The sequence below is a fragment of the Saccopteryx bilineata genome, chromosome X, assembly GCF_036850765.1.
Source record: "Saccopteryx bilineata isolate mSacBil1 chromosome X, mSacBil1_pri_phased_curated, whole genome shotgun sequence".
In the NCBI taxonomy this organism is placed as follows: Eukaryota; Metazoa; Chordata; class Mammalia; order Chiroptera; family Emballonuridae; genus Saccopteryx; species Saccopteryx bilineata.
In genome coordinates, this window is record NC_089502.1 from 10,690,727 (window position 1) to 10,703,584 (window position 12,858).

At 38.4% G+C, this 12,858-nt stretch overlaps 1 protein-coding gene and 1 non-coding gene across 2 annotated transcripts in view; both read left to right on the top strand.

Moving 5' to 3' along the window:
- The window catches only part of GPC4 (glypican 4), a 134,172-nt gene that overhangs the window by 48,723 nt on the left and 72,591 nt on the right, over nt 1–12,858 (top strand). The gene's annotated exons all lie outside the window — the stretch shown is intronic.
- On the top strand, nt 10,409–10,546 carry LOC136318009 (small nucleolar RNA SNORA13). The gene has a single exon (XR_010727986.1). It is a non-coding gene; the product is annotated as a small nucleolar RNA SNORA13 (small nucleolar RNA).

The following is a 12,858-nucleotide window of genomic DNA, read 5'->3' on the forward strand; positions in this document are numbered from 1 at the left end:
AGGCGGCTGTGATAGTGGCCCTGGCCTTGGCTCCTGGCTTTACACATTATAATTCATCAGGCAAGCAAAGCATTTAAAATATTTTGACATTTTTGACTAGGTTTTCATGTCATTTTTTATCAATCGCGTTGTAATACTATATTAGTTTTCTTTGTTTAGCTCACTCTGTCTAAAGGGTACAAGTTTAATATTTAAGACAGACTGGTTATCTCATGTAAGTGACAATGCTTCTGTGAGAACTGTAACTTAACAGAATTATAAGAAAAACAGGAACTAGGGTCAAAAGTCCCACAGGGTATAAAAGGGTCATAACCTTTCTTAGAGGAAGTAAACTTAACTGATAAACTAGTTTTTAAAGAGCACTTGACTGCGTAAAGGAATGCAGTAACAGGATTGAAAGCAAACATACAGCACTAGTAAGGATTAAATGAATTGTATGACCTGCTTGTGGGGAAATTATAGGATGTGGTTTTATATAAAAGTATTTATTTGTAGGTAGGATAAAATGAATTATTTGGTTTTGCATATTATACGGTACTATGATTTATGGCATCTTCCATGTATACATCTATGTATAAATTATGATCCACACTTAGGCATAGGAACAAAATAAAGATGCCATGTCAAAGTATAAAAAAAAGTGTCACCTAATATTAATTTATATTGAAGTAATATTCTCAGTATTTTCTTAGGTAGAACCATGTTCTTCAAAATGTAAGAGATTGAAGCTCTAAATTAACAAAAACATGAGCAGATGAAACATGTTGAAAGATGATTAATTTTTGTTATCAGTGCTTTTATGAATTGAAAAGAACCTGTTAAACATTGGTGTGGACAATGGGAAGAATGAGGTCTACAATCATGTTTGGGGTGCTGTAAAGTTGGTATGTCTGCGGTACTGTAAAAAGTGCTATATTGCCATCTCCAGGAGGTTTTGTTAGAGAGGCCTCCTGCATTTTAATTGTGGGGCCTGAATTGGCTATCCAGATAATTGAGATTAAATTAAGCCTGCATATGTTTCTAGAAAAAAAAATTATAGCAAATTTACCTCCTATCTCCAGTACTGTTTTAAGATGATTCACAGTTGGAAGATAGATGGCATGGAATTTAAGAGTTACACATTTTTGAACCCTTTATCCAAAATAATCTTGGCAAATAGATACTTTTCTTGAAATATTTTGGGTAAGGGAGAGGCTATTGTTCTGTTTTACCCAGCACAGTCCAGGTCCATGCCTGTGGTCCCAGCATAATTGTTAGTAGCACCTCCATTCATTTTCATGTGTTCCAGTGTGGACTATGATTTATGGTCACTCTAAGGACAGAAAAAGGTATATTGACAAAAAGAACTTGATAATTAAAAATGATTTAAAATAGTTTTGTTTCAAAAAATTGTAAGTGAACTGGAAATTTTTTGATAGATATAACTTACCAGTGGTTGGTAAACTCATTAGTCAACAGAGCCAAATATCAACAGTACAACGATTGAAATTTCTTTTGAGAGCCAAGTTTTTTAAACTTAAACTATATAGGCAGGTACATTTCTTATCGAGGTAGCGCCCGCACATGGTATTTTGTGGAAGAGCCACACTCAAGGGGCAAAGAGCCGCATGTGGCTCGCGAGCCACATTTTGCCGACTAGGGACTTAGCTTAAGATTGAATAATGAGTGAGGCACCATCAGGTTGATCTCCTTCCTGGCTGAGCACGTTCTGCAGAGGTTAGAAGAGCACTTTTCAAAGAGGCAAGGATGTCATATATACTGATGTTTAAAGACTCACACAGAATAGAATTGAGTCTGATTCTGCTGGCATCTCAGGGTCAACAGGGTGAACATCACTTCTCATTATCTTGGTTACACAGGCAAATGCAGGAAGAGTCAGGGCTCTCTCCCTAGCAGGAGTTATCTGCCTCCCGCTTCTGTATGAAAGTTGAATGCAGAAAATTCACCTGTATTCCTTCTGGGGTCTGTCAAAATGATTTTGACTTGAAGTGACCAATAAAGCGATTATTTTATTCTTTTTGAACCTCTTCCCAGGGAGCAACAAAGAGCAGTAAAGAAACGCTTTTTTATGTTTTATTTGTACATTTAAAAAAAAAACTAGCTGGAGTTCTGTAGGCTAACATATGAATTATGGTTTTGTGCCCAGTGATCAAATATTGTCAGCCTAGGGAATACCATAATACCTGAGTTATACAGAAATGTCAAGCTATTATAGAATAGGTGTTTTGGAATCAGATTTATGTGTTTATTATTATGGCATGTGGTTTAATGGAACTAGCAGACTGATTTCTGGGATCTCTTGAATGACCTGGGATAAATCACTTAATCCATCTCTGCTTTAGGTCCCTTTTTACTTTCTGAGGCTTAACAAGATTACGGAAATCCTCTTCTGGGGTTAAAGAAGTGAATTGCTTGCTTCTAGAGATGTATTCCCTCACTCAGCCTGTGTCTCACTTGGTAAAATAGGAGAGGTCGTGGAGGGCTTTTTAAGTGCCTTCAGCTGCAGTCCCTGCCCTAAGCATAATGAGATTCAGAATGTGGACAGTTCTGGACAAGAATGTGCAGCCTATGTATAGTGGGAGGTAAGAAGGCCTGAACACTTGCTCTTCCTCACTGGAGCTGGCTAGCCCACAGGCCTGCTGTGGGCTCTAGGGTGGGCCAGCACCCAGTCCCAGGGTAGTGTTTTAAACTGCAGTCATGAGGTCTTGGCTGGCTGGTTCTGCTGTAGCATCTTCCTGATATGCCAAGGTTGTAGGTTTGATCCTTGGGCAGGGCACATACAAGAGTCAACCTATGAATGGATGGGTGGGTAGAACAACAAGTCGATGTCTTCTCCTCCCTTTCTCTCCTTTCCTCCCTCCTTCACTCCCTTCCTCTTTCTCTAAAATCAATAAAAATAAACACATTAATTAAAAATAAATAAATAAATTGCATCCTTTTGGTGAAGATTTAAGTTGGGCCAGTTCAACAGTGAAGTAAAACTTGATTATTTGGGCACTAGTGGGTAGGACAGTTCAAAGTGCTGAACAGTGGAATAATTTCAGTCGAGATAACTGTATTACCTTGTAGTTGGTAAGTACTTCTTAAGCAATCTGGTTCAGAGAGACCATTTTAGAGGGGAGAAAAGAGCAAGTACCAGGGACAGACCCACATGTCCTTTGTATTATGAAAGTACCTTGTCTCATATAATATCCAGATTCAGTATCCACAAGTTTCTGGATCATCTGAGTGCTATCCATGGAACCCTTGAATTTCATAGTAAGAGATCTTGAAGTTGAACCTATACGAATGTGAACAGTTTATGTTCGTCTTGCTGACTTTCAGTTTTAGTGGTTATTAGGACATTTACTTCTTAAGATTTTATTACCTTACTCATTTGAAAGTGATTTCCTCTGGATTCTTTTAAATGAAAAACTAAATAGATAAAGACCATAATACATTAGAGCTGGAAGTAGCCTTCAAGACATTTAATTTGATAGGGTAAACTGAGACCCCCAAACGTTAAGTGCTTTGCTTGAATGTTTTTTTTTAAATGTACTTTTTAATTAAGATATATCCATTATTTTTATTAAATTTTTTTATTTATTCATTTTAGAAAGGAGAGAGTGAGAGTGTGTGTGTGAGAGAGAAAGGGTCAACTCCCATATGTGCCTTGACCAGACAAGTGCAGGATTTCGAACCGGTGACCTCAGCATTCCAGGTCAAGGCTTTATCCACTGTGGCACCACAGGTCAGGCTTGAATACAGTTTTTGAAGTTATTACTGTGAACTTAGCTCTGTCCTGCCAGATCTGCATGGAGGGTAGTTGAGTCTGGCAGTGGCCATGAGAAGAATGTTTTGTTTTGCTTTCATTCATTACTCTTTAATTCATTACTGCTTTTCAGTCCATCATTTAATATGATGGGAGTCATATTCTGTTTGTCAATGCCGGAAGTTTAAGTTGGCTTCTAAAGCAAAAGTCTGCAAATGGGCCCTGTTTATTTTCTCTACAAATGTCCCCCCTCCACCATTAGCTTTGGCAGGCTTCCAAACCTACAGACTTGATGGATGAGAACTCTGCTGGACCCCAGATTTTGGCATTCAGAGAGTGGAATGCACGAACTAAACCATCCAGCAGAGGTAGACATGTGTGAATCTCATAATTGGTGAAAATAGCGTTGCTCTGTTTGGCCTGCTACTCAATGCAGAATATAAGAATCACCTTTGAGCCTGACCAGGTGGTGGCACAGTGGATAGAGCATCAGACTGGGACATGGAGGACCCTAAGGTCGCCAGGTTGAGCACGGGCTCATCAGGCTTGAGTGTGGGGTCGCTGGCTTGATCATGGGATCATGGACATGACTTTGTGCTCACTGGCTTAAGCCCCATGGTCACTGGCTTGAAGCCCAAGATCACAAGGGGTCACTCACTCTGCTGTAGCCCCCCATCAAGGCATATATGAGAAAGCAGTCAATGTACAACTAAGGTGCCGCAAAGAAGAAGCGATGCTTCTCATCTCTCTCCCTTCCTCTATCTGTCTGTCTGTCCCTATCTGTTCTTCTCTCTGTTTCTGTCACACACACACACACACACACAAAAAAAAAAAAAAAAGGAAAAAAAAAAAAAGAAGAAACAGTCACCCTTGAACTTGGAGAGGCAGGTTAGGGAAGAGAAAGTACACTGCAGAAGGAATCCTAAATGATCATAGCATCTTCCTAAGAACCTGTATGAACCTCAATTGACTAACCCTTTGAGTAGTGAGTTTTTTTCATGGTTGTTGACTCCCGAGAGTGTTGGGGTTTTTTTTTTTCAAAAAATGAAATTTGTTCCAGTTCCAGTTTTATTAACTTAAAATCATGTTTGATAACCAATTTATGGAAACAAGAACAACATACATTTGCCTTTTTTAATGTTGCCGTACACATTTTTAAAATAAATCAATCATACTCTGGATGGTCAGAAGGCACGAGAATGTACATTTCTTAGCTCAAAAGGCTAAGAAATGATAGTTCTGTATCTGTTGCTCTGAAGGCCTTTTCCAGCTCTTCTGTTAATCTGACAAGTACACTGCTCACAAAACTTAGAGGATATTTTATCACTTCATATTCATTTTGAAATATCCCCTAATTCTTCTCACAAAAATTAGGAGATAGTTGATCACATGATATTCATTTTGAAATATCCCCTAATTTCTGTGAGCAGTATATTAACGGAGAGCAGCTCAACCTGAGACTGTGGCTCTGAGGATGTTCAGGTGAATAAAATAAACGTGTACTGGCAGACCACCCTTGAGGAGCTGATACCAGATGCCCCTGAGAACCAGAATCATGGTGGCATAGGATATTAGAACTCCTATAAATGTTGGAACCAGAGTAGAGATCAGAAGTCATTTTACAGTGAAATCATTGAGACCCAGAGAAGGGGATACTTGTCCCAAATCCCAAATCGTTCAAATGCTTTTTGGCAGAGTCACTTGGAAGCCCAAGGTTTTCATCATTGCTTTTTATTATTTTTATATTAAGATTTTTAAATGAATGGTTTTAGAAAAAGGGAATCATTGATTTGTTGTTCCACTTACCGTATTTCCCCATGTATAAGATGCACACTTTTTCAAAAAATTTGGAGTCTAAGAACTGAGTGCGTCTTATACAGTGGTTGTAGAGTTTTTTCGTGCTTTTTCGCGCTTGTTGTCTTTACGCTCATTGTTTTGCACTTGTTTCTGGTATATGACAGAGGTTATGCAATACCTTTTTCCCCCCAAATTTCCGGCCCCACAATTAAGGTTTGTTTTATACATGGGGCAAATATGATATTTATGCATTTATTGGTTGTTTCTTGTATGTTTCCTGAATGGGGATCGAACCCACAACTTTGGTGTATCAGGGTGATGCTCCAACCTAGTTACCAGGCCAGGGCTCCTCATTGCTCTTTAAATGATACTGTATACCATTGTACTTTATCTTTTTGGCTTCAAGGGAACATTGGTTTGATGTCATCTATGGTGACTGTTTGCTGAGTAGATAAGTAAGAAAGGTTCACCATCCTTTTATAAATCATTTTGATAATCTGTCTTAAATCTACCAGCTCAATGAGGTTTATGTGCCACTTTTTCTGCCCACACAGTAGTAGTACTTTATTGGATCTAAACTTTAGTAGTCTGAGAGCACTGTAATGTGTTCTGTGAGACAGTATTCAGTGTTCAGAAAGTCGTTGGCAGAACTGTAAATTCATAGACTTTTGGAAATATCTCTAAGATCCACAGGTTAGAAACCACTGAACTGAAACATTGAAAACATATGTGTGTGCTTTTATGTAATGACAACATTTGGAGCTTTGGTCCTGAAACTTGATATTATGATCTGCAATGCTTTTAAATACGAATCATCTCAGTGCATACCTGATTGGTAGTTTAGTTTTGACCAGAAATCCATGATGCTGGAAAGGATTTTAGAAGGCTGCACTGATAGCATATAAACACTTGGAAGACTGATGAATGTTCTTTTATATAGTATTGTATCCTTTCTGTCTAGCTCTTGAGGGATTGTGTATTAACATTTCATTATTCAGTCATTTACCATTTCTGATCTTAACTATCTGAAAAGGATAACCTCTACCCTAACATCCAGTATAACATATTGCTCCATCTTTTTGAATAAAAACATGTGAAATGGCTGCAACTATTTAGGAAAGGTGAGTAATGCAGAAAATAGTGCATGTTTGTAGATCTTAACACCTTGTTTCCTTTTCTACCAAACACTAAAGAAAAAAAATCTGTCTGTAGGTTTGGAATACCTTTGAAAATAAAATTATTCTACCTCTGGTTTATTAATTAAGGGTGAAGATTCTTAAGATTTTCTTCTTGAAGAGATTTTCCTGTCAGCATTTGTGTCTAACATCAGAATTTGAGTATTATAGAGCTGCTAGCTGGATCTCCTGGGGGCAGGGAAGGTCAAGATATCCATGTCTGAAACTCAATAGGCTTTTTAAAAATTTTATTGTGTTTACATAGATTCCAGTGTTGCCCCGAATGCATCCCCCCTCCCCTGTATTCCCCTCAACATCTCCCTCCTCCCACCCCCTTCTCTTCAGCTTTATTCCATCCTATCATCCCCTTTCCCTCTGGTCCCTTTGATCCCTCCTCTATCTCCATTCCATTCCTCAGTTCTCATTGTTCCTTGGATTCCTCAAATGAGTGAGGTTATATGATATTTTTCTTTCTCTGCCTGGCTTATTTCACTCAACATAATAGTTTCCAGGTCCATCCATGTTGTTGCAAAAGGTAAGATTTCCTTCTTTTTTATGGCCTCATAGTATTCCATTACACACACACACACACACACACACACACACACACACCATGGCTTTTTAATCCACTTGTCCACAGATGGACATGCAAATTAAAACCACAATGACATACCACCTCACACCAGTCAGAATATCGCTCATTAACAAAACAACACAGAATAAGTGCTGGCGAGGATGTGGAGAAAAGGGAACCCTCCTGCACTGCTGGTGGGAATGCAGACTGGTGCAGCCACTGTGGAAAATAGTATGGAGATTCCTCAAAAAATTAAAAATGGAACTGCCTTTTGACCCAGACATCCCACTTTTAGCAATATATCCCAAGAACACCATACCACTAATTCAAAAGAAGAAATGCACCGTCATGTTTATGGCAGCAATGTTTACAATAGCCAAGATCTCAATAGACTTTTGAAGAGACAGGTTTAAATGGTATTTTGGCAAGAGACTGTAATACTGGGATGGAAATGGAAACAGAAAGGGAGGGTGGTTTGTTGGGTTAATCCATACTAGACTCTGAGCACCTTGAGGGTAAAAAGTGTGCTTATTTTTTTATCTTCAGCATTTGGCACCAATACTACACACACACACCCAATAAACATTCATGTAGTGATTAGAGAAAGAAAAGTTAGCTGGGTGTGGATATTGGTAAAGGAAGCATGGGTAGTGGTGAAAGGTTAATGAAATTGTGCTAAAAAGGTGAAGATTTAAAAATTAGGTGGAAACCACAGTGTTTATTGACAAGCAGTCATTAAAACTATAGGTGACATAGAATAAAACATTAAGGAAAAAAATTGGGAGAAGTTGAAAAAAATTACTTATTTGACTCTGAGGCTATAATTTTATAGCTGCTATCAGGGAAAATGTTCTGCCCAGTAGCCTTAGCAATGAATAAAAAGAATTTTTAGAATAAAGAGAAATCATCGAACTCTAATGCTCCACAGAAAGGCCAATTGCTGCCTCACCCATCTTTGACAAGAATGACATTTTATTCTCCCAAGCTATTCTAAAAATGAGTTGAAAATGTTTGCATTAGTAGGATTGTTTGATAGAGAATGATACTGTCTTATATGTCAAAGTTTATGCTAGGAAGCACCTTTTTTTTAAAGCTCTCTTAAAAACAGTGAGTATTCTTAGATTTTCAGCAACATTCATATCTAGATATCTTTGGAATAATGTGTTTTCTGATCCAGAAAGTTGTATTTCTTTTCCCATTTCTGAAAGATGTAATTTGCATGAAAGCTATTAAAGAAAAGGGGGTATCTGATTCTTATTTACTACTTCATTCTCCTTTTATAATTATGTGTGTGTATTGAAGTTCAGAATGCCTTGTCTAAATTTTAGGATGAAAACAGGAAGTAATGACTAAATTTAAGTGTGTTTTCTTCTTTGAGGAATTAAGGCCCATGTTGTGGAGTTTTGTTTTGGTCATCACTCCCAATTTAAATGTCACTGTTGTTTCTCATGGCCAGAACAGCTTGTGGAGACCAGTAACGTGTGTTAACTTTATAGCTAAAGCCTGTCAGGTGGAATTTAACTCCAAAATGTCTGTGGGTGGGAATTCTGAAAAAGTTCAACATAGACTTTTTGGCCTATATTATACAATTTCACTTTTTCGTGTATACATAAGGAAATTGAAACCATTTGGGTAAAAATATAAAAAGAAAACTCAAATTGGAATTAGTGAAATTTTCATGTGGTAAATTTCTATCAATATTTGTACCCAGCATCAAAATTCAAACAATATAATTTAAGTATGTTTGTAGGGGCATTATTCACAGTTGCCAAATGATAGAACCAACCTAAATGCCCACCAACTGATAAGTGAATAAATAAAATATGGTACATACATACAATGAAATATTATACAGCCATAAAAAAGAATGGAGCACTGATACATGTGTAACATGGATTAGCCTTGAAAACGATGCTTCATGAAAAAATCTAGTACAGAAAGACTGTGTGTTTTATGATTCCTTTTATATTAGATGCCCCAAATAGGCAAATCGATTGAGATAGAAAACAGATTTGTGGTTGCCTGGGCTGATGTGTGTGGGTGAATGGAATGGAGCAAGTGGCGGTAATGGCTAATAGGTATGAAATTTTTTTCTGTGGGTAATAGAAATGTTCTGGAAGTAGATAGCAGTGATAGTTTCATACCTTGTTAAATATACTAAAACCCAATTAATTATATACTTTAAATAGGTGAATTGTATAGTATGTGAATTGTATATATTTATAGATATAGATATAGATACAGACATAGATATATTGATATAGATATAGGTATATGCTTATTTATATATATTTTTTTCTTCTTTTCCATGTGAGAGGAAGGGAGTTAGACACTTGTATGTGCCCTGATTGGGATCTGCCTGGAAATCCCCATCTGTGGCCGATGCTCTGCCCATCTGGGGCCCAAGCTTACAACCGAGTTATTTTTAGTGCCTGAGGTTCCATGGAGCCATCCTTGGTGCCTGAGGTGATGCACTCTAATGCCATGGTTGCATCATGATTGTGCCATGGTTGTGGGAGGAAAAGAGAGAGAGAGACAAAAGGGAGAGGGGGGATGGGTAAAGAAGCAAATGTTACTTTTCCTTTGTGCTCTGCCTGGGAATTGAACCCAGGACATCCACATGCCAAGCTGATGCTCTACCACTGAGCTCAACCGACCAGGACTATTTTTAATTTTAAAAACAATATTTTGGCCCTGGCCGGTTGGCTCAGCGGTAGAGCGTCGGCCTAGCGTGCGGAGGACCCGGGTTCGATTCCCGGCCAGGGCACACAGGAGAAGCGCCCATTTGCTTCTCCACCCCTCCGCCGCGCTTTCCTCTCTGTCTCTCTCTTCCCCTCCCGCAGCCAAGGCTCCATTGGAGCAAAGATGGCCCGGGCGCTGGGGATGGCTCTGTGGCCTCTCCCTCAGGCGCTAGAGTGGCTCTGGTCGCAATATGGCGATGCCCAGGATGGGCAGAGCATCGCCCCCTGGTGGGCAGAGCGTCGCCCCTGGTGGGCGTGCCGGGTGAATCCCGGTCGGGCGCATGCGGGAGTCTGTCTGACTGTCTCTCCCCATTTCCAGCTTCAGAAAAATACAAAAAAAAAACAAAAAAAAAAACAACAATATTTTAGTCGCCTTTGTATTGCCCATTCACTTTTGGAAACTATTGAATGTGGTGTCAAAAAAGGCGTAAACTAAACGCTTTGCAGCCCTCTTCCTGCCCTTGAGTAGTTTGATGTCTTTGGTGTAGGAGCTGCGTGAGTGACAGTTCAAAACAACAACAACAACAAAAACCCCCAATATTTTAGTTTTTTATTTTAGAGAGAAGAAAGAGAGAAAGGTTTGGGGGAGGAACAGGAAGCATCAACTCATAGTAGTTGCTTCTTATATGTGCCTTGACCAGACAAGCCCAGGGTTTTTATTTTTAAGAGGTTAGGGAAAATGCCTGTGGAAGGGCAAGCTATATGTCTAGCAGTATATTGCTCTCATGAATTTCCAGTTTGCAGTTCTCTTAAGGGCTAAAGTCAGGATTTACCTCGTTGATAAGGAATAGACAAATCACAAACTGGACCATAGGAGACTAGTCCTTCCTGAACTCTAGTCAGTTATGTCTGTAGTACCTTGGGTGAGTTCATCCACATTTGTGGGAACTTCATTTCATCTTGTATAGATTAAGGATATTAGATCTCAAGATGATGGATTTCTTATGTTCTTAGTGGTTGGAATCTTTGACAGCATTTGATTCCATGCATTTTACATGCAACCTTATTTCACTGTTTTCCATCTCTGGAGAATGAAGGGGTGATGTTAGGAAGTCATATCCCTTTTATAATAAAAAATGTTATTATTATTTAGGGGAAAGGTGAGAGAAAAATGGCTTGTTTTATACTCAGTTTGGGCTATAATAAAGATACCGTGGACTGGATAGCTCAAAATACAGAAAATTATTTTTCCAGTTTTGGAGGCTAGGACATCCAAGATCAAGGTGGTTGGCAGACTCTGTCTGTTGAGAGCTTCTGTAGGCTCTTTTATAAAGGCACTCATCTCACTCATAAGAGTTTCAATTGCATGACCTAACCACTTCCAAAAGGCCCCACCTTCAATACCATCACATTAAGGATTTAGAATTCAACATGTATTGTGAGGTATACCCAAACATTCATTCTATAGCAAAGCTATACATTTAAAACAAACATTATTTCTTAAACCATTAGGTGAGGGATGCATGTATGCTTAATTTCTATTCCTGAACCATGCTGGGTATTGACAATGACTTACCCAGGTGCTCCTTGGCCTCTCTGCCATGGCATTCTCAGCACTCATACCCCATATTTCTGTCAGAATAGCAATCCATCACCACCCCTTGTTTTATCAAAAGGAATCACCTCTGCCCTGCCTCCCTTCTGCCCTTAGCCTGGCTATCCCGACTTGACTTACCTGTTCTTTATAGTGGGAGACAGCTATGCAGCGGACAGGAGTTTGAGGGGTCCCAAATCACAGCAGCACGCATTCATCACTCAGAGAGGAAACAAGGAGTTTACAAACTTTCACTGAGAAGTCATCCTTGTGTCAGTTTTCATGAAATAAATATTGTGTGAGCCATCACAGAGGGGCTGTCTTTAGGACAGTCCTCACAGAGGATGTTTGTTCCTTTCAGAAATGCTTACAAGATGGTAAGCTTTTTATCTCTTGTTTAGCAAGACATTACTCTGGTTCTTTCAGTGTCTGATCTTGCTAAGAAGTAGGAAATATTAAGAGGACATTGTTCTAAAGAAATGATCTTCAGATATCAGTCCTAAGTGCCATCTATGACCACACATATGTCCATTTATAAAATATCCTATGAGACTTGAAACAGTGATAGGTTTATATCAAATTAAGTCTCAAAACCAAGACCATTAAAATTAAAATTTTAAAACTGCTCTTGCATTTTGAAATGTCGCACATTTGTACTGTGTTTGTGTTACATATATGTTATAGATATTTGGTGAGATTCGGTACACCGGCATTTTTAGAATGAAAATTTGAGCCACTGTTTTTTCCTACCTTTTCTCTGTTTGTTTTCTTCAAGGTTTTTGTTAACCATTATTTTATGTGATTTGTTTTGGTCTTGCTTCCTTACTCAGAATCCTAATTTGTCACTTGTTCTATTTCACAGAGATGAGCAACTTTTGCTTTTGAGTACTCTAATGTAAAGAATAATGCATGATACAATTTATGCAATTTGTTTTTCCATAAAACTTTTCCAGGATTTGTCTTATTTAATTTCCCCAGAGCACTTTGAGACCAGTAATGATACCTCTCTGGTGTGTGCAGTGGCTTGTTTCAAGGCATGGCTTTCTCCCTGGATATTTCATATGTGTTTCTTTTGCAAAGCACAAGATGTCTTGAGAAAAATAAAAAACAGTACAAAACACAGTTACTAAAGTCTCTTATGTGGGAAATATGTGTTTGAAGAAATAAATAAGACAATTTTGAGAAATAAACCTTATTTTCATGTTTACTTAACTCTTCCAAATCTTCTGGGATTATTTTTGGTAATATGAATCATCTTTTTGATGTCTTCTAAAAAGAAAAAAAGC